This window comes from Tiliqua scincoides, chromosome 8 (assembly GCF_035046505.1).
Source record: "Tiliqua scincoides isolate rTilSci1 chromosome 8, rTilSci1.hap2, whole genome shotgun sequence".
Taxonomy (NCBI): Eukaryota; Metazoa; Chordata; class Lepidosauria; order Squamata; family Scincidae; genus Tiliqua; species Tiliqua scincoides.
Genome location: NC_089828.1, coordinates 197,402 through 216,060, shown reverse-complemented (window position 1 = coordinate 216,060; position 18,659 = coordinate 197,402). Strand labels below are relative to the sequence as shown.

The window sequence follows — 18,659 nt, the reverse complement described above, 5'->3', positions numbered from 1 at the left end:
TTGGAATCAGCACCCCAAATTCATATCAAACCACCATAAAGTTTGGGAAAAACTTTTCTGACCCTCAATTTTGTAGGCCTGTGTTATTACTGAGCTCAAAACATACCTCTTTTGTCTGGCATTTGTTTGATGGGTGGATATTTGCCTCTGAAATACTGCCCTGAGTTGACTACTTCTCTGGACTAATTTGTCCCCCCCCCCAATTGCTCAATTATATTTGTTAAATTTTGCTTTGTTGCGGTTTATGTTTCACTATGTAATATTAAAATTAATGTTTTAATCATGCTTTGTTTGATGTTTTCAGTTTTACCTGTTGTGATACTTTGCACTTTATTATATAGCTTTGTAAGCCACCTTGGGCAGTTGCTTCGGCATGGGAAATGTGGGATATACATTTTGTAAATAAAATCAAGTAAATATCACTGTGGTTCCCAAACTGTGGGTCAGGACCCACCGGTGGGTCACAACCTGATTTTTGGAGGTCGCCAAAGAGTGAAGGAAAGATTAGATACTGTAACTGTTAACTGCCCTGCAAGGAGTTGAGCTCCTGCAGTTTGCAAGCACGTGTAAATATAGGCAGATACATGTTTGAGGGTCTTTCTGGTTATTATTACATATAAAAAAAAATTATTTCTTTGTAGATCTTTTTTTTTTAAAGTCTGATAAACCAAGGTGGGTCCACTCAGAGTGTCGTTTTAAAAAGTGGGTCCCGGTGCTAAAAAGTTTGGAAACCTTTGACACATACATGTGTATGTGTATGTGTGTGTGTGTGTGTGTATGTGCATGTGTATATATGTGTACACACACATACACACACAGTGCTTTTCATAATGATGATGATGATGATGATGATAATGATTCTTGGAGAAAAAGCAAAAGCAAAGGATGCCTGAGAGCCCAATCCTAGGCATGTCTACTCATAAGTAAGGCCCATTATAGTCAGTGGAGCTTACTCCCAGGAAAGGGTGCATAGCATTGTAGCCCTAGAGCCCAAATCCAGGCATGTCTACTCAGAAGTAAGTCCCATTAGAGTCAAAGGGGCTTACTCTCAGGAAAGTGTGCATAGCATTGTAGTCTGAGCCACCTGCCTGGGCTGCTTCTCTTCTCTCTTCCCCCCTTTTATTGATCTAATTCTAATAGAAAAACCCGCCCTCCCGCCTCTATCGGCTGCGCCCACAATCCCCCTTAACCCAACCCTCCCTTTCTCTCTCTCTCTTTTGGTTCACGTCGCCCGCCGTCCTGGGTCTTCAGGCAGCAAGAGGAGGAGGAGCCTATGGCCCCGCCTCCCTTTTCATCTCCTTCCTCCCCCCACCCTCCCAATCGGCTCTGCCCAATCAGCGCCCGCCCGCCCGCGTCGTTCTTTCGGGACGGGGCGGGGCTTGCTGAGGAAGGGAAGGCGGAGGGGGGAAAAAAGTTTAGTCAGGACCGAGGAGGGAAGAGGCGCGGGCGGGCGGAGTCGGCGGCGCGCGCGAGACCACCTCAGCCTCCCCCTCCCCGCAGGCGGCGCCAGGTGAGAGAGACTCAGTGCGCGTGCGCAGGAGCGGGCTCGCGCCCCGCTGAGGGAGAGGAACGTTGGGGAGCTGCGCTGCTGAGCAGGGGAGGGGCGCCCACTCCGTGGGGGAGGGGCTCTGCGAGGGGGGGCTCTGCCTCGTCCCCCCCAGGGTTATCGCAAGGGGGGCCTTAAAACCTCCTCCTTTTGCTCCTCCAGTGCCTCACACACCTGGGATGGGGGCAGGGCACTTGGGGGGCAGAAAGGGTGGGGGGCTCTGCCTCTTCCCTCCCAGGAGTATCTCAGAGGGGGGGCTTGAGACCCCCCTCCTCTTGCCCCCCCATGCCTCACACTGGGATAGGGGGCAGGGTCCCTGGGAGGGGGCCAAGTATGGTAGGGGGCTCTGCCTTGTTCTCTCCCAGGAGTATCTTGGAGGGGGGCTCAAGACCTCCTCCTCCTGCCCCCCACCTCACACCCTGGGATGGGGCAGGTCCCCTGGAAGGGAGGCAGAAAGCGTGGGGGGCTCTGCCTCTTCCCCCAGGAGTATCTCTGAGGGGGGCACGAGACTGCCTCCTCTTGTCCCCACCCACACACCTGGGATGGGGGGCAGGGCCCCTGGAAGGGGGGCTGGTGGAGTGGAGGGCTCTGCCTCATTCCCCCAGGAGTATTTCAGAGGCGGGCTTGAGTCCACCTCCTCCTGCCCCTGCCTATGCTAACACAAGGGGTGGCGGGCAGGGCCCCTAAAAGGGGGGCAAGTAGGGTGGAGGGCTCTGCCTTTTCCCTCAGGGGGATTAAAGAGGAAAGTGTGCATGGGAGGGAATACAACCTCTTCCCCCCCTTAGGGGGTGTTTTGCCCCACAGAAAGAGGGGTGGGGTCTTGCCACTGGAAGGTCTGGGGGGTTTCCTCACCCTTGAGAGATTTACCTTGGAAGGAGTGGTGAAGAGGAAAGGTAGAAGAGGCGCTTGGAGGAGCATGACCTCTTCCACATGTTCCTAGACCGGTGGTTCCCAAATTTTTTAGCACTGGAACCCACTTCTTAGAAGAACAATCTCTCAGGATCTACCAGAAGTGATGCCATTAACCTGGCAGTGATGTTATGGCTGGAAATGACATCATCAAGCAGGAAAATTTTAGCACCCCCATACAAAAAAATCAAATTAAGCAAACTACTGACAATAAAAATAGTGTGAAGTTTACAATAAGTTCAAAAATTTATTTAAAATAAAGAGCACTCCTGACCCTCCCAAGGAGTTGCTGATGTGTTAAAAAAAAATCCCCAAACATCCCAAAAGCTGCAATTTGATCCACATTTACCTGGGAGTAAGCCCCATTGGCTCTCATTGTTAAAAGCATATACAAAGTAGCCTGTTAAAAAGAGCTGTAACATTTAAAAAAATCTAACATTTCTGTAACTGCAGTCACATACCATGACAGTTTCAAATCTAATAGATTAAAAATAAAATATATATTGAAATGGATGGGGTCCCACCTGAAATAGACTCGCGATGTGGTTTCCAACTCACAGTTTGAGAAGCATTGTATTGAGTAGGCAGGACTGGGGGGTTGCTATTTAATGGCACTGACAATGTGAGGTGGGTAAGAGGAAAAGGGGAGGGGCTGTGGGCATTGCCTCTAACTACCCAGATAGGGAGCCTCCTGCCCTCTCTTCTCCCCCTATACTCATGCCCACAAGGTGAGAAGGGAATTCTGTGAGGAATCTTCACTTAAAGGCTCTCAGACAAGGGAAGATGGAAAGCTGAGCACTGGCCAAGCGGTTGTTCATTATTCCCCTCCTCTTCCAGGAAGTTCATGGGGTTTTGTGTTTAAAGTTTCACAACAACCCTGTGAAGTAGGTTACATTGAGAATGCGGCGACCTTTTAACCAACCTTTGGGCTGAGCATAGATCCTGATCCCAGTCATCATGGTCTGAGCCTAGTCACTATACCAGACTTAAGGGGAAGGATCCGCTATATCTGCCTTTTCTGCTCTTGGAGCTCTGTAGGTGAGAATACAGTGCAAAATTAAAGGAAAAGCACCACATATCAGTTGCCTCATTCCAGTGCTGGAGCTTTCAGTCATTCCAGTTGCTCCAGGTAGAAGGAAGGAAGAAAATGGGAAGAGAAAGGAAGTATAGGTTTCCATGCCTTAATTGCTTATGGGAGTCGAGGGGTAAGGACATAGACTATAGCAATTCTCCGCTTTGGGGAAACTTAAAGGGAATGCTGCTCTTGCTTTGGCTCTCACCTCTGCATGCTCCTGTAGAATTATCGGATATTTGAGAGGACAGGAGAAAGATAGTTAAGTGGAGAGGAGAAAGAGGTGTGTGAAGGACATTTACCCATATTGAAAGGGTTGAAAGGGAGTAGCAAAGGGGATGCCAGGACCTCATAGTGGGACTTGGAAGGCTTGGTAGGATTGCATGAGAAACAGGAAATGACTGTTCTTGCTGTAGGGAAGTGGAAGAATTGATGGGAGGGGAGATGCAAATCAACTCACAACAAATAAACATGCTGAAGTCAGGGAAGTGAGTTTAACCTCAAACAGCTGTTGTTGTCCCATCTGTCCTGCCCTTGGGGGGGTATGAGTCAACCAGGTGTCTGAATATCTAGGAAATAAATCTGGGGACTGATTAACAGTTACTGTAGTGGGGGTGATTTGATTAGAACTGAGTGGAAAGGGGCTTTAATCTACCTTTTACAGCCACCAAGGTTTGTCAACGTTTTTGGCGTTACTTACTGTATTCAGTGTGAGACTGTCTCTCCTTTCTGTGTTCTGGGGCACTTGCATCCTGATCGCTAAACATGTTTGCTTTGATCTCAGTGCAGTTTGTTTTACAATAAGGGTGCTTAGGGTTGTAGCTTTAATGTCCCTCATACATCATATCTGCATTATTCTTAATCATATGAATTGGGAGTGTGGTCTTTTGCCTACAAATTCCCTTTCTAGATGGTTGTGTGCTATTTAATCCCTGTCCCTAGTAACTGTAGACAATGTGAAGCATTTTATGAGTTTTATCTTGTAACAGAACTGATCAGAATACAAACTCCTTGTAAAGCACAGTCAAATGTGACTTGGAGGGAGGAAAAATTATAAGGATCTCAATCTCTACGTATTAATTTTTGCAAGCATATACAAAGTGTATATGTATATGTGCATATACAAACCCTAAGTACCCTAACCCTAAGTATCTGCTGCTTATTTAACCTGGATGCAAATATGGTAATGAGTTGGCTGGCCCCTGAGCATCAAGTAAAACCTGTTCATTCAGGGGGCAGTTGCATCTACTTTATCAAATTTCAGTAATTTTGAAATACTTCATTTCTGCACAGTTTGCACTAGCACTTCAGTAAAAAGTAAATTGATTCTCTTGCTCAATGCTTTGTTCATTGACTGTGAAGGGAAAAGGTGTTATCTAGCCCAAAGTCTGTTGTACTAAGAGAAAATGAAGGTTTCTCCCCTTCAGAAAGACATGCTATCCAATTATTAACATTCAGGAAGACAAAACTACACAAACAGAGTAGAGGAACCTTTCATATTGTGTTCCATTTCAGATGCAACAAACCTGACCCAACAAACCATGGTTTGATAGATTTTGGAACATGTGCTCACACTGCCCCCTGTTTCACGCTAATTCAATATTTTGTTATTTGTTACACCAGAGCTTGACAAACTTGCTTTGGATCTAGGAGTCAACCCAAAACTTTAGGAGCCAGGCAGATTTTTCAGCTTTTATGTTTTAAAGCTAGCCAAAAACAAAACCTCCCATGCCACCAATGAATGCTACAATTTCATCTTTAGATGTGCTTTTAGATGCTTGTTCATATTTCTAACCACTGGCAGGAGGAATGCTACTGTGACATAATGACAAATGCTACTGTGACAACAAAAAGACTTAAAAGTCTTTGACTCAAAAGTAAGTAAAGGTGTTGCATCAAGAAAGCTTTGCCTAAAGTTAAGATTTGTGACACTAAAGCTGGAATCCTATACTGTAGACACTTAATTGGAAGTAATTGGATTCAGTCGACTTCTGCATAGATATGATGTGAAACAACCTCCTCATCCTGCACAAGCTCACCTTTGCATACACAGAGGACCTATTGCAGGGAGATAAGGGGAGGTGTGTGCTCTGTGACCCTTCCCCCCCCCCAGTGTTTAAGAGAGGCTCCCTCCATAACTAAGTCCCCTCTCCTTTTCAGTGGCTCCTCCTGTACCTCCCCTCAGTCCATTCACATCACAGATTCCCATTCTTGATGACATAAGAATCTGGTTGAATAAACTATAGAATAGAGAATAAAGGCCTGGGCCTCATTTCTAGTCAACATGCTATGGTTTTGTTCAACAGGGATATTGCTGAAAGGCCTAGCAATTATTTAAATTTCTTGGTCTTTCAGCAGTACATTTCTAATCAGGTGTGGTCCCTACAGGCAGATTCAATGTAAACAGCCATTGCAAACCTACCCTGAAAGAAATTTGCTGGTATATATTTTTCACCTCCGTCGTGACCCTTTGTGGTGACAGTGCTTGTATGGGTATCTTTCATGTGGCTGGATTGTGAAAATGTGGAACTCAAAGATTAGGTTTCTGTGAAAGTGGGATAGGGGAATCTCCTGGGTGTGCAATGTAAGACAGACTGATTTGAGTGTACAGTAATCTGTTATTAGAAGTGATCAGATACTGCATACTTTGTGTCATCTTCCAGTTTGTGGCTTTTGAAATTTTCATTTGCTTTTCTATAGAAACCAAAAATTTTAACGTTTTTGAAAGCCTTGCATGAAGTGATGGAGAAAAATGCTGATTTGTAATGGATTCTTCTGTAATGATTAAATACTTAAAAGCAAACGAAATGCACGTGTGTACACACACAGAATACCTCTTTCTGGTGCGTCTGCTGTGTTTGGGCCCTGTAGATACAGTAATAGAACTGGGAGCACTAGTGTAAAAATAAAAATAGAACTGGAAGCACTAGTGTAAGGAAATGCCTGTTAATTGCCTTTTTTGAGTTGACTGTTTAAAATTTAAATTGTGAACTCCTGGGGAGCATATGTCTTTTGCTTATGTTACCTGGAAAAGTGTCTTGCTATACTGATGTTTAGTAAATAATGAAAGAGACTGGCCTCATTCTGACTGAGGTGATAAACCTGTGGCTGGGCTTCAAATTGTGTCTGCTTCAAACTGCAGATAGAGGCTCCCTTGATGGAATACTCCATACAGATTGAACTGCCTACATGTAGGAAACTGGCATGCTGAGGATGGGGGAAGGTTTTGTGGCCTGATTTCTTGCTAGCATGCTAGTTTTCTATGTGTAGGAAATGTTTTTGTACAGTGGAACATTCGGTTATGTGAGTTCCCACCCACAGTCCAAAGTGGTAGAGCCCAAAAATAGGTTTACCACTTCAGTGAGACCAACACCAAGTCAGACTTTATGGTGTGTGTGTTCATGCATGTTTTGGGTGCTTTTTCTTGCATCAAGAGGAAGCCTTGAAATCAGATTCAGAAATCCTTCCTAGGTAACCATGTGACTCTGATTTTCTGACTGCTGCAAACAATATTCTGTTCTTAGCTGTGGTATTGATAAGACAGATGGCTGGCAATCATATCTCAAGTTTGCAGGTATGCCATGCAGACTTTCTTAAGTCTGTGCCCGGACTTGTTCCTGAATGCAGTCTTGCCCATGATGAATGAGAGCACAGAAGGCAATTCAGTGCTGGACTGTTGGTTTCTTGCAAAAAATTAGTGTGGCACTGTTCATTGCCAATTTCTGTTTAATGCTGGTAGGGGACTGTTGTGGTTAAGGATGGTACATAATCAGGCTTCTTAAGGTTTGCTCTGAAACCACAATGAAAGCAGTGCACTAAAACTACTTACATGTGTTGTCCCTATGGAAACTACTTTAGAACAACTTTTGTCCCCTTTCTGAATTGTACATGTCCAATACAAGGGAATTGTGTATGCACCCAGTAACAGGCAACTATCTATGTTCTCTTTATATATATTTTTTCTAAATATCAATACACTACCATGCACATTACCATTTTCTGTAACACACAAAGTGCTATGGCTTTGAACATGAATTGCATGTTTGTATCATCGCATGTTTGTATTAAGGCCACCTGTAGTACAATAGTTGGTGTTCATGAAATGACTTCTTTTCTTTTGAGAGATGTCTATGGATGCTGCCTCCATGCAGAAAATACTTGGCAACTCAGACAAGAATGATTCTATGTTGGGTACCTGTAAAATGTATTCACCGAATTGTCCATGAATGAACAGATTTTACAGTTACTCTTTTTCGTGTATATTCATCTAGTTGATTAACTGCAAGAAATCTATCCCACTCGTATTGTTCCTGAAGGAAGCTCCAGCTGTTTAAAACACTAGCTTTAGGAATCTCCCTTGTTCTGAGACCATTGGTTCATCTAACTCAGTACTGTCAACACTGACTCACAGAAGTCAGTCTAGACCAGTGATTTTTCAACCACTTTTCCACAAATGGTCCACAGACATGCCTTGGGAGTTTGGCCATTTATTAATAGGGCCATTGGAGATGTGAGTGGGCCATGGCATGCCTTGTCAATTGTCAAAGAACTGATGGTGTGCCTTGACATTTTTAGTGCCTTGTCAATGTACCATGTGACTTATTCCCAGGTAAAGGTGTATAGGGTTGTGACCTTAGTCATGCTGACGGCAGTATTGAAACAGCGATCAAAAGAATAGTTGCTTCTTTTGTAGTGCTAAAGCTTCTTTAAAATGTACAGAAATGTTTGAATTGTGTGGTAAATGTCTGGTTATTAGACATCTAGATCTTGTGCCTTTTGAATACTGGATGATGTATCTGTTTTGGCAAGGAAAAAAAGATTTCTGAAATGTTCCTCAACTTAGTAGCAAGAAAGCTGTACCTGTCCTTGAGCTTCCCATTGATTCATATACTCAGTTAAATAGCACCTGTTAAACACCTGTTTAGGATCATAGTGGTGAAAAAATGCTTTGAAATGGTTTGAATTCTTTGAAGATTGCAGTTTGAATATATTGATGGGTGACCCCTTCTGTAATTGATCCATTTTCAAGCAAACTCTGCAAACAGGTAATGAGATGTTGCTTGGGCATATTTATCTGTCAGCAATGTTGCAAACACTTTAACTGTTGGAAGTCTTAACAATAAACACTTCTGAGTTATGACCTCAAATATGTATCAGTCAGTGTCTCATCTGATATTTCATTCTCTAGATCAGTGGTGCTCATACATTTCGCGCCGGGACCCACTTTTTATAATGAGAATCTGTCAGGACCCACCGGAAGTGATGTCATGACTGGAAGTGTCATCATCAAGCAGGAACATTTTTAACAATCCTAGGCTGCAATCCTGCCCACACTCACAGTAACACTTCCCCAAATGCAGTTACATATCATGGTGGCATCAAGTCTAATATATTAAAAATGAAATATTGTAATGAGTGGAGACCCACCTGAAATTGGTTCGTGACCCACCTAGTGGGTCCTAACCCACAGTTTGAGAAACATTGCACTAGATCTAATTCCTTTTGAACAGTGAATGAGATTTAGCCCTTGTTCTGAAGGCTAACTGGGACACGAAGTACCTGCAGGACTGCCTAACGATTCAGGAGCCTGGCAGTTTGCTTTTGGGAAGTGAAACCTTATCCCATTAAGATGTAAATATCATTGTCACAGAAGATGGCATGATAATCAATCAAGGCTGAATGTACAGTAGCAGTCATTTAAACTGCAATAACAGAGTTACCTAATTTGCAGTTGGTTCTGGTCCTGATGCCAGCTCATAAGACAGAAGGCAAAACTCATGTTACCAAAGCACTGGCGAAAATGTTGACTTCATATGCACTGTGTCCTGGTTTTTCAAGTCAGCCCCAATGTGTATCAAAACTACCAGCGTTGTTTGGCATTTCTGGTTATTTTCATAGTGGTCTTAAGTGTGTCTCTGGGTTTCTTAAGTGTGAAGTGAAACTTGCCAAGTAGGCACCTGTGGTTGCTAAGGGAGAGGCTTAACTGTTCACCACCCTCAAACTCAGTTTTTGTTTTGTTTTGCTTGGACCAGGGTATAATGTGCCGAGCCCATGTTTTGTGCTTGCTGAGTTAATGTCGGTGCTCAAATAATGGAACAGTTTACTGTGTTTTGCAATCTCTGGCTGTTGATTTACTTATACTGGGAAAGAGAGAGGCAACTTAGGGCCCAGCCTTGCTTCCAGCACAGCCCCTATCCAAAGAGGCCTTGCCCCACAACTGCGTTCCTTCCACACCATTGCCCCTTGTGAGCTATGCTTTCTCTATCTCTGTGAAATGGGTGTGCCTGTGGGGCTAAGAGAATGTGTGCTGCCAGTTCATTTCAGCCTTGCCTTAGGTGCCCTTGGGAAGGAAAATTTGTTCTTGCCTTGAAGAGGTTCTTGGCTTCCATACAATTAGCAAATGAGACATGAAAGTTTACTCTCTTCTATGATGAGCAGTGGTGACGGCAGCGGCAGTGACATCAGCAAAAAATAGAGGTTTTTTGATACCCTGAAAAGTGCTCAGTTCTTGGAGTTAGAGTTTGCAACTGCTCATTTCATTTATCACTTTAGTTTCGCTTGGTGTTTGTGGAAGAAGTTTTGAAATCAGTTGAGAGGAAACTTCAGAGTCTGAGTTTAAGGCCAGGCAAATTTGCCTCAAGTGACGAAGCAAGACTATGAACTCTCTTGCAAGGTGAAGTACGTGAAGTCATTTTGTATTCTTGCCAGCCTCTGGGACTAGGTAAAGTCAAAACAGCACCAAATAAAGAAAAATCCAATCTCTGCATTGTGCAGTTCTGTGTATGCTTTGTTCTGATCATTATAATGATAGGGAACAGCTGTAAACTGGCTTGGAATCTATTTCCCACCTCTCTCATTCAGGGTCCTCTCTGTGTCCAGATTGTACCAGAAGAGCAGTTAATCTCCACAACAGCCCTAAAATTGCAGTGTGATTGGATAGCCTCCTTCCCCCTCCAGATTCTCTTGACCCTGTGTGTTGTGGCAGTTGTGCATCCATATGTTGCATTTTGTTTGCAGAATGGGAGGGGGCAGGTGAGAGAAGGAGTCAGCTACATTTCTGGTGCTGCGTCTTCCAGGAATGACTACACAGAGCAGAATTATTAATGTAATGTTTTGCATTTCTTTTTGACACAGAGCAGAAACCTCCTTGAGCATTTGACAGACATGGAAAGATGGCATATATTTAAAACAAATGCCAGTATAAGGCACTTGTCATGTTGTTATACCACTAGTACTGTATGTGATGCTGAATAGGGGAAGGGATCAGGAACTGTTTTGGGGGCCTGATAGACTGGGTAGGGGTAGGCAACTCCTTAATCTAAGTAATTAACTCTTGGTGATTAAGGTGTAAGTTGACTGTTCAGTGGTAGTAACTAGCAGTTCTCTAATCTCAAAGTATCCCATAATATATAGTTAAAGGCAAAGAGAAAGTGCACGGGGCACTATTCCAATGCGTTTTATGCAAAAATAGCATTGCTTTTGAGAGCTTGAGCAGCAATTTAGAAAGGCTAGAGCTTCCCTTCCCAAAATAAACTCAAACACACCACACCACACCATTTGTTCACAGACAAGTTGAAGCCCATGGAAGACGCTGGCCTTAGCAATATGAAAGCTGGGGATATGGGTGGGGTGTATTATTTTTTGCAGAACCATGTGCTCAACCATATGAAAGAGCAGTTTCAAATACTTGTCTGAAGAGTGAGTGGTTAAATATATATTTGGTTTTTGGTTGGGTAAAAGGGTCAATGGGCGAACAGTTTACTAGGCTTTTACATTTTTCTAAAGGCTTTTGAGAAAATACCCTGTAATTTAAAATAAACAAGAGCAGATGCACTTATATAGCAGCTTTTTTCAGCTTGTGAAGTTTCACATTTAGCTTTCTAATAATAGACTGACCTTTTTTCACACATGTGTGTTTGTAAGGTTACTTCACCTTCCTTGGTATGTGTCATAGGCTGCTTGGCGAGTGTATAATTACTACATTCATTATGCTAAACAATGATTGTGCTTTCCTTTTGTTTAGCTTTCCTGTCCAGAGAGTCCAATCCATGTGTGATTGATTGCTATTTTGGCATCAGTTTTAAAATGAACAGTGCCTTTTCCCCTTTAAATGTGTACTGTTTCTTTAAGAAACCAGCTTGCTCAGGGTGTCTTAACCTGCTTAACCTAACCTGCTAGCAAGGAAAAAGTTCTTTAAATAATGGATATTAGCTTTTACCAATTAGGATTATAAGCTTTGCAAACTGGGTGGAGTTTTCCCAGTCCAGCCAGTCACATTTTAGAAGGTGGAGCATAATGTTCAGGGTAGGTTGCACTGGAGATACAGCTTCAAGTGAAGTTAATCTGGGGTGAAGCAAACAGAAATTGTGCAGATTTTGTTGGTAGGATTTATTTTTGTGTGTTTGTTTCTGATGTTTGTGTTCCCCCCTCCCACTTGGAGGCAGTTGCATCTGGGTGCTTGTAGCTGATTTAGTCATTGTTCGTTTTTTGTGTTGGTGGCAGGATATTAAAATTTATGCAGGGAACCAGAACAAAAGGGATCTTTGGACAGGAAATAAGGTGTCGAGAGACAAACTTGACCGAGTTTATTTTTGCATGTACCTCTAGTTTTTAGGCTTCCTTTTCATCCCCAAAAGTCAATTTTGTGTAAGAGCATTTTTTTTTTCCTACAGTGCTGTGGGCACTCAGATCTGTTTTTGTATGACACTGCAGCTCCTAAATCTCCTTGATCTGCTTTTAACCTCTTAACTTCTTTGGTTCTGATGAGATGGGGGGCTCTCTCTGTAGCAGCATTTGTTGGATTGTATAATGTTGGCATCTGCTTTCCTGGATGTTTTCTCTGTGTTCTAGATTTCAGTTTTCATCTTTTTCCATATAAATACAATCTTTTAAAAAGCATGATCTCTGATGTTTCTGTTTAGAAGGGGCTATGGGAGTCCTGTGAAAATATGGGAATTCTCATGCATTGGTAGCAGGATTTGGAAAAAATGTTCTAAAGTTCTAAATCTTAAGTGTGTGTGTGTCATCAATTCTGATGTTCCCGAATGAGACTTACCTTAAGTTATTTTGTCTCTTTCTGATTCTTCAGTGTATGAATAGCATTTCTTGCAAGAGTTGATCAGTACAGTACCTGGACAGAAATCTCAGCTCTGTGCTTTTCTGAAGGGTGTGTGTGTGTTTGTGTGTGTGTGTGTGTGTGTGAGAGAGAGAGAGAGAGAGAGAGAGAGAGAGAGAAATGAGACTAGTTCTTATTGTTGTGAGATAGATGTTAATACCTTTTCTAAGGTGCTTCAGAAATGCCCAAGGAGAGGGGCAGGGCTTAATGCTGCCTGATATTCTAGAGAGAAGAGGTATTTGAGTCTGTATTGCATGAGTTGTCCTCTGTAACAAGGAAGGGTTTAACCAAATGTAAGACCTTGTTCATTACTAAAGAAATGAGTGTCACAGTTTCCTTAAGTGATGTGAAGCTTAGCTAGCATCATACATGTCAATGCCCTTTCTCAGGTAAAAGCCAAAGGGCTAATTCCCAATAACTGTTTTGAGCAGATGCTGATTGCCAGTAGCAAAACATCAGGAGGTGATGCCCCTTGGAGAGCACCATCTGGCCTCCAATTGCCAACTCAGAGGCAGTGAGGAGTGGTAACTGTAGCAGTAGGACTTCTTGGCTGGCCATTTTGCAGGGTAGACAGGACCTTGACCCAGCGTTCCCTAGCTCCTCAGAATGGTCTTCCCACAAAGCTAGTTGCTGAGCCCAGGGGCCTGTTGAGTTTGACCACTGTTTGATGTAACTTTAGCCTCAAAACGTTAACCACATAAAAGGCAACCTAAACTTTTACTCTAAACTTCCAGTGCTGCTAGAGTATTTCTGCACATGGACACAGTTTGTGCAAGCTATTTGGAAAATCTTCCCTGAAGGATAAACATGCCAGCTCGCTGGTATGGCTGGAGAGCATGTCTTTGAGATAGAACAAATATTTTTGACTCTACTGAAAATCATAGAAAGCTGACAGAGCCTGTTCATTCTGGCATTCCAGTTGACTATTATTATTAACAGTATTTATATACTGCTTTTCAATGGAAAGTTAACAAAATGGTTTACAGAGAAAATCAAACAAGCAAGGAATGGCTCCCTGTCCCAAAAGGGCTCACAATCAAAAAGATGCAGAAGAACACCAGATAGACACTGCTGAGGTGAGGAGGGCCAGTTACTCTTCCCCTGCTAAATAAAAGAAGAGCACCCACTTAAAAAGTGCCTCTTGCCCAGTTAGCAGGTGTTAGAAACTACCACAGAAGTTTGTTCTTGAGAAGCTTTGTTTTCTGTATTCCTGCTTTAAGTCTTCAGTGGCCTGAGAGTAATGCTTCTGGGTCCATGAAGGGATCTCCGCATGTGCTGATTTGGCAGGTGACGCTTGTGCAAAGAAGAGAATGCTCATGTGATGATTTATTTTAAATTTATATCCCACCTCTTTTCCATAATGAAACTCTAGGTGGGATTCTGTACTGGTCACTAATGCAGGCAGACCTAGACTTGCTTTGTTTTAGCACGGTGGCTATATTGTGAGCCCTTAAATATATCCCAGAACCTAATTGAATGCCTTGCTAAGATGGCAGTTTGTGAAGTGAGAAAACTTGGCTAAAGGGCTGAGTATTCCTCCAGACCCCCCAAATACAGCAAGCACTTAGCAAACTACCATGTTAGCAAGAAGGTTAAGTTAGAACCCCTCTCCTGGAATGCTATTTTTATTTATGGAGGAGCGGAAATTAAACAATTTGATACTTCATCATGCGAGTTCTCCACTTACATTCTGAAATGGTACAGCTCAGACACAAGTTTGCAAGCTTCTCCCCTGTTTCGTGAGCACTGGGCTTGGGTTGTATGTCCAAGGGTCTTTAGACTTGTATTTCTCAAAGAGCAAACGTCCACACCCTATCTTGTCCACATGGCAAACCACTTTTGAAACTGAGAGGTCTTTCAAAAGCCGTTTGATTCACCATGGAGGCCAACTTTAGTCAAAGGGGAAGCCCATGGGACTCCAAGGCATGTCTAAGGTATCTCTTTGCATATTAGCTTTCTTAACAGATCCCACAGAATGTGGCACATGCCGAAGCAGAATGAGGTGGTAACGGAAGTGGCAGAGACCTGAGGTGGTAGAAGGGACTGTCATTTCAGACTGCAGGCGGAGGTTCAACTTTTTGAATGCTCCTTAATAGGCAAATCTGCAGGTAGAAAATCAACCCTTCAGGGAGCGGACTAAGGGCACAATCCTAACCCACTTTCCAGCACCAACATAAGGTCAATGCAGCTCCGAAGTAAAGAAGCACTAATTCCCTTACTTTGAGTGCCAGCTCCATGAGTGCCACCCAACTGCGGGATGCAGTACACGTCCCTTTGGCACTGCTATGCCTGTGCTGGAAAGTTGGTTAGGATTTGGGCCTAAGCTAGAGAGTTTAAGGTAAATTTAGCTACAGGCTGGGGGGGGGGGAGTCAAAATAGTAGATTAGGTAATAAATATGTTTTGGGGCTGCACATAGTGGGGGCAGCATACAACTGAATACTATAAACAGAATATGAGATGATGTATGGTTCTACCCAGTGCAGTGTGAATTAATAAGAGAAGGTAATGCAGAATGGACTGGTCAGCAACAGAAATTTGATTTTTCTCCAGCAATCCAGAATCTTGTGTGGTAAACTTTCTTGAGATTGTAAATGAGAAACTTCTGTTATAATGTATTTTTAATGAAAGAAGAGTGCAAAATATTCCAGAGAATGTTTTTAAAAGAGTTTTTAGGGTAGGTCAGCACCAACTCACTTTTTGTCCTCATGTGATTTGTCACTGAGAACAAATACAAAGAGCTGTTGCACTTTGTCCTAGTTTCTGTCACGTGGAGCTCTTGACTAGTGTTTCAGGTCCTGTATTCTTGATATAAAAATCAGTACCTTGTTAAAGGCAATAAACTTCAGTGATGACTGTTGGCAGTTGTCTTAGCAACATCCCTCCTTTCCTCTGCATTGCATGAAAACTATTGATATGGGTTCATAGGTACATTTTTTCACAGTCATATATATTTATATATCCCATAGCAGGGAAGAGAGGGTGAACATGCTTGCACATATACATAAACCGAAAAGTTTAGTATCGGGAGGTGACGAAGCAGAGAATGGACAGCATGAAATGCAAAAAGAGCATAAAAACGCTGATAGATATGATAAAAAGGCATCTTATCCAACACTGGATAGTGGCCAGGAGGATGCGGTCCACCCATAATCGGGTCACAACCTACAGTTTGGAAACCACTGTTCTATACATCCCATAAGCAAGGTGTAAAGAGAATAGCACTCTTCTACTCTCTTCCCAGTAACTGGTTAGAGGTTGCTCATGGTCACCGTGACCAATGTTTAGCGATGGGTCTATCCATTAATTTTATCCCTAGCTTTGATGGTTTTCTCCTAAAAGCAAGGCATGTAAGTGCCAACAAGATGTAAGAGAATGCTGGATATGAAGCCCTTTAATAGGGCTTTAATGTTTTTTGCATTTCACTGGCAATTCTACCCCCCCCCCCCCATACTAAACAATGAAATATGCACTTTCTGTACCATGTGTCAGTTGTGCAAAATAAACCAGCATACATGTGTGCATGCATTCTGTGGTCCATGTCTTTTACAGTAGATAGAACTTTTAACTCCCAATTGCCCTGTGAGTTTTCTTGACTGCTCTGGGCAAGTTACTGTGTTTTCAGCTTTGTTTTCCATCTGTAAACAAGAATATTCATGCTCAGCAATGCAGGATGTTGGAATAAATGGGAAGATTGTGAAGGACGCTGCGTGCTAGACATAGAAATGACGAGTGTGTTTTTTTCCGAAGCTTTCAAAAGCCTAAGGAGTACGCCAAATGAATGGAAGAGAGAGTAGCAGGATATGAAGGGTGTGCTAACCATGAACATGTGACCCGAGCACTGTATAGTGTATTCTGAAAACTGCCTCTTTTCACTACTAGAAACCACTTCAAGATGTCTTTGGTGCTTTGCTGTGCTGGTCTTTTCATCCATCCATGAGGTCTAGAAACCTGCTTGAAAGAAAATTGTACTCTTCAGATGCTCTGCATTTAAAGTGAAATTTTATTATGGGGAATCTCGGATATCCCTAATTAAAGGCAATAAGGTCTTGTTCCATATTTGTATTTTTTTTTATAAACGTGAAACACTACCTTCAGTAGTGGTGAGAATATTCTCTTAGGAATATCTGTTGGGTGACTCTGAGCTTCCTAATTCATAATTTATATCTTAAACTTTGCTAACCTTTGCTAACCTAATGATCTAGTTTTAGATCATTTATTTAGGTGAGTTTTGAAAAAAAAAATTAATGGGAGGTTGAACTGGGTAGAGATCAGACTTCACTTCCAGTTTGTTTAGTGGTCTCTGCAGACTTTGCTTACTCCTGAATCCCTAATGTTCAAAAGTGCAGAAGCAAAGGTCTTTATTGACCATGAATTGCACTGGAGTAAAACGTAGGTTTTCATAGTTTTCCTCCAATCCCTTTTATTCTCCTTCAGGGCAGTGTTGTGAATCTGTGCCCACAAGCAACTTGAAGTTTTGAACTTTGTGTCCTGATCAAAGTGTAGGGACTGGAATCCTCAGCGTTGCTAGGGGAGCGGCAACGGCCTCTTGGAGTGTGTCCTGCTTTGCCAGAACAAACACATACAACAAAACGAGCTCCTTTTGCTACTACAGGGTTCTCTCTGGATGATTTAAAACTCTTGATTCCCAAGCAATAGGGTGGGGCTAACTGACGTGCAGCGAGGGAGCAACTGAACCAAAAAATTAAGTGTTGGATGTATCCACCACACTTCTGCCCATTGGAGCAGGGAAGCCCTGTGCACATAAGAACGGCATGATTGCATCAGGCCAAAGAACCGTCTAACTCAACATCCTGTTTCTCACAGTGGCCAACCAAATGCCTCTGAGATGCCGGATACGGAGGCAGCAGTCTTCCCCTGTTGCCCCCCCCCCCTTGTATTCAGGGGCAGACTGCCTGTGAAGGTGGAGAGGTTCCTTATAGCCCTCTCCATAAACTTGTAAGCTAGTGGCTGTCACCACCTCTTTGCAACAGTCAATTTCATCCATTCAGTTCAATTATAGCACTGACCTGCTAATGAATGAACACTGATTGAGGGGTGGGGACCTGGAATTCCCTCATGCAGCCTGTTCTGTGGTTGACAGATGCAGAGAAATACTGGAAGTGTTTCTGTTGCCTGGCAAGTATGCTCCCATTGCTTGGTTTGTATGACAAGGCAAAGGGGTCTGCTGGAAGATGATAGTGATTGGGATATCCTTGCAATACCAAGGAGGTTGCCTTGCCTGTCCATTGTTAAATGTGCCTTTAATCCAGAAGGGGAGGAAAATTGTTTCACAGAGATCACAAACTTGGGAATAAGCATTCTGTAGTTAGAGCCTTTCTGATTGTTGTGAACAAGATGTGAGGCTCTTGTGACATATTCTGGGCCTGCTTTTCCATTATGGGTGTCAAACTGGGTTTGCACTTACCAGGAGCAATGGTACCACGTAATTTCAGTATGTGGTATTTCTGATATGTAAAAGATTTCTTAGGCCTACCCTGAGATTGCAGAACCTGAATCATCTCCGCATTCTGAGTTGGGGGTTGCTGGTCATCAGAGATGACTCTTCTCTAGTCATTTTGTACCATGCCATGATGCATTTGCAGTGTGCAGAGGTGGGGAAAAAACAAGGTTGCAAATTCTTTCTGCTGGAGCATAGGAGCATTTTTCAAGTCTTTATTTGATTCTGATGGACATGTGCATATGCTACAGTCTGAAGTGGTACAGCCCAGAGGTGGTTGATCACCCCAATGAGAACTAGGCTACTACCAGAAGATGAGGGTAAACAGGAAATGAAGTACTCTTATGCGTCACACCTTGTTTTGGCAGCTTCAAGTCAGTAGAAGTCTGTAGTGAATTGTTTTTGTGACCAAGATTGAAATTTGCCATCTTACTCTGGGCCAGTAAAGGAAGGGTCCTGGAGTTGTAATGGCAATGTGTGTGTCAGAGAAAAACTGACTTGCAGTGAATGCTGACAACCCCAAATTTTGCAAACATTCCCAAACAGAAATTTCCTTCC

General features: G+C 43.0%; 1 protein-coding gene across 5 annotated transcripts in view; it reads left to right on the top strand.

Annotated features, from left to right (window-relative positions):
- Nucleotides 1-1,404: 1,404 nt before the first annotated feature.
- The window catches only part of ZFAND6 (zinc finger AN1-type containing 6), a 55,729-nt gene continuing 38,474 nt past the window's right edge, over nt 1,405-18,659 (top strand). For 4 of the 5 annotated variants that reach the window (XR_010794812.1, XM_066635863.1, XM_066635862.1 and 1 more), the window contains exon 1: nt 1,405-1,510. The gene's annotated coding sequence lies outside the window, so the exon portion shown is untranslated. Of the gene's footprint in view, nt 1,511-11,830; nt 11,909-18,659 lie in introns of those variants that run through there. The other variant, XM_066635861.1, reaches the window with a different exon arrangement.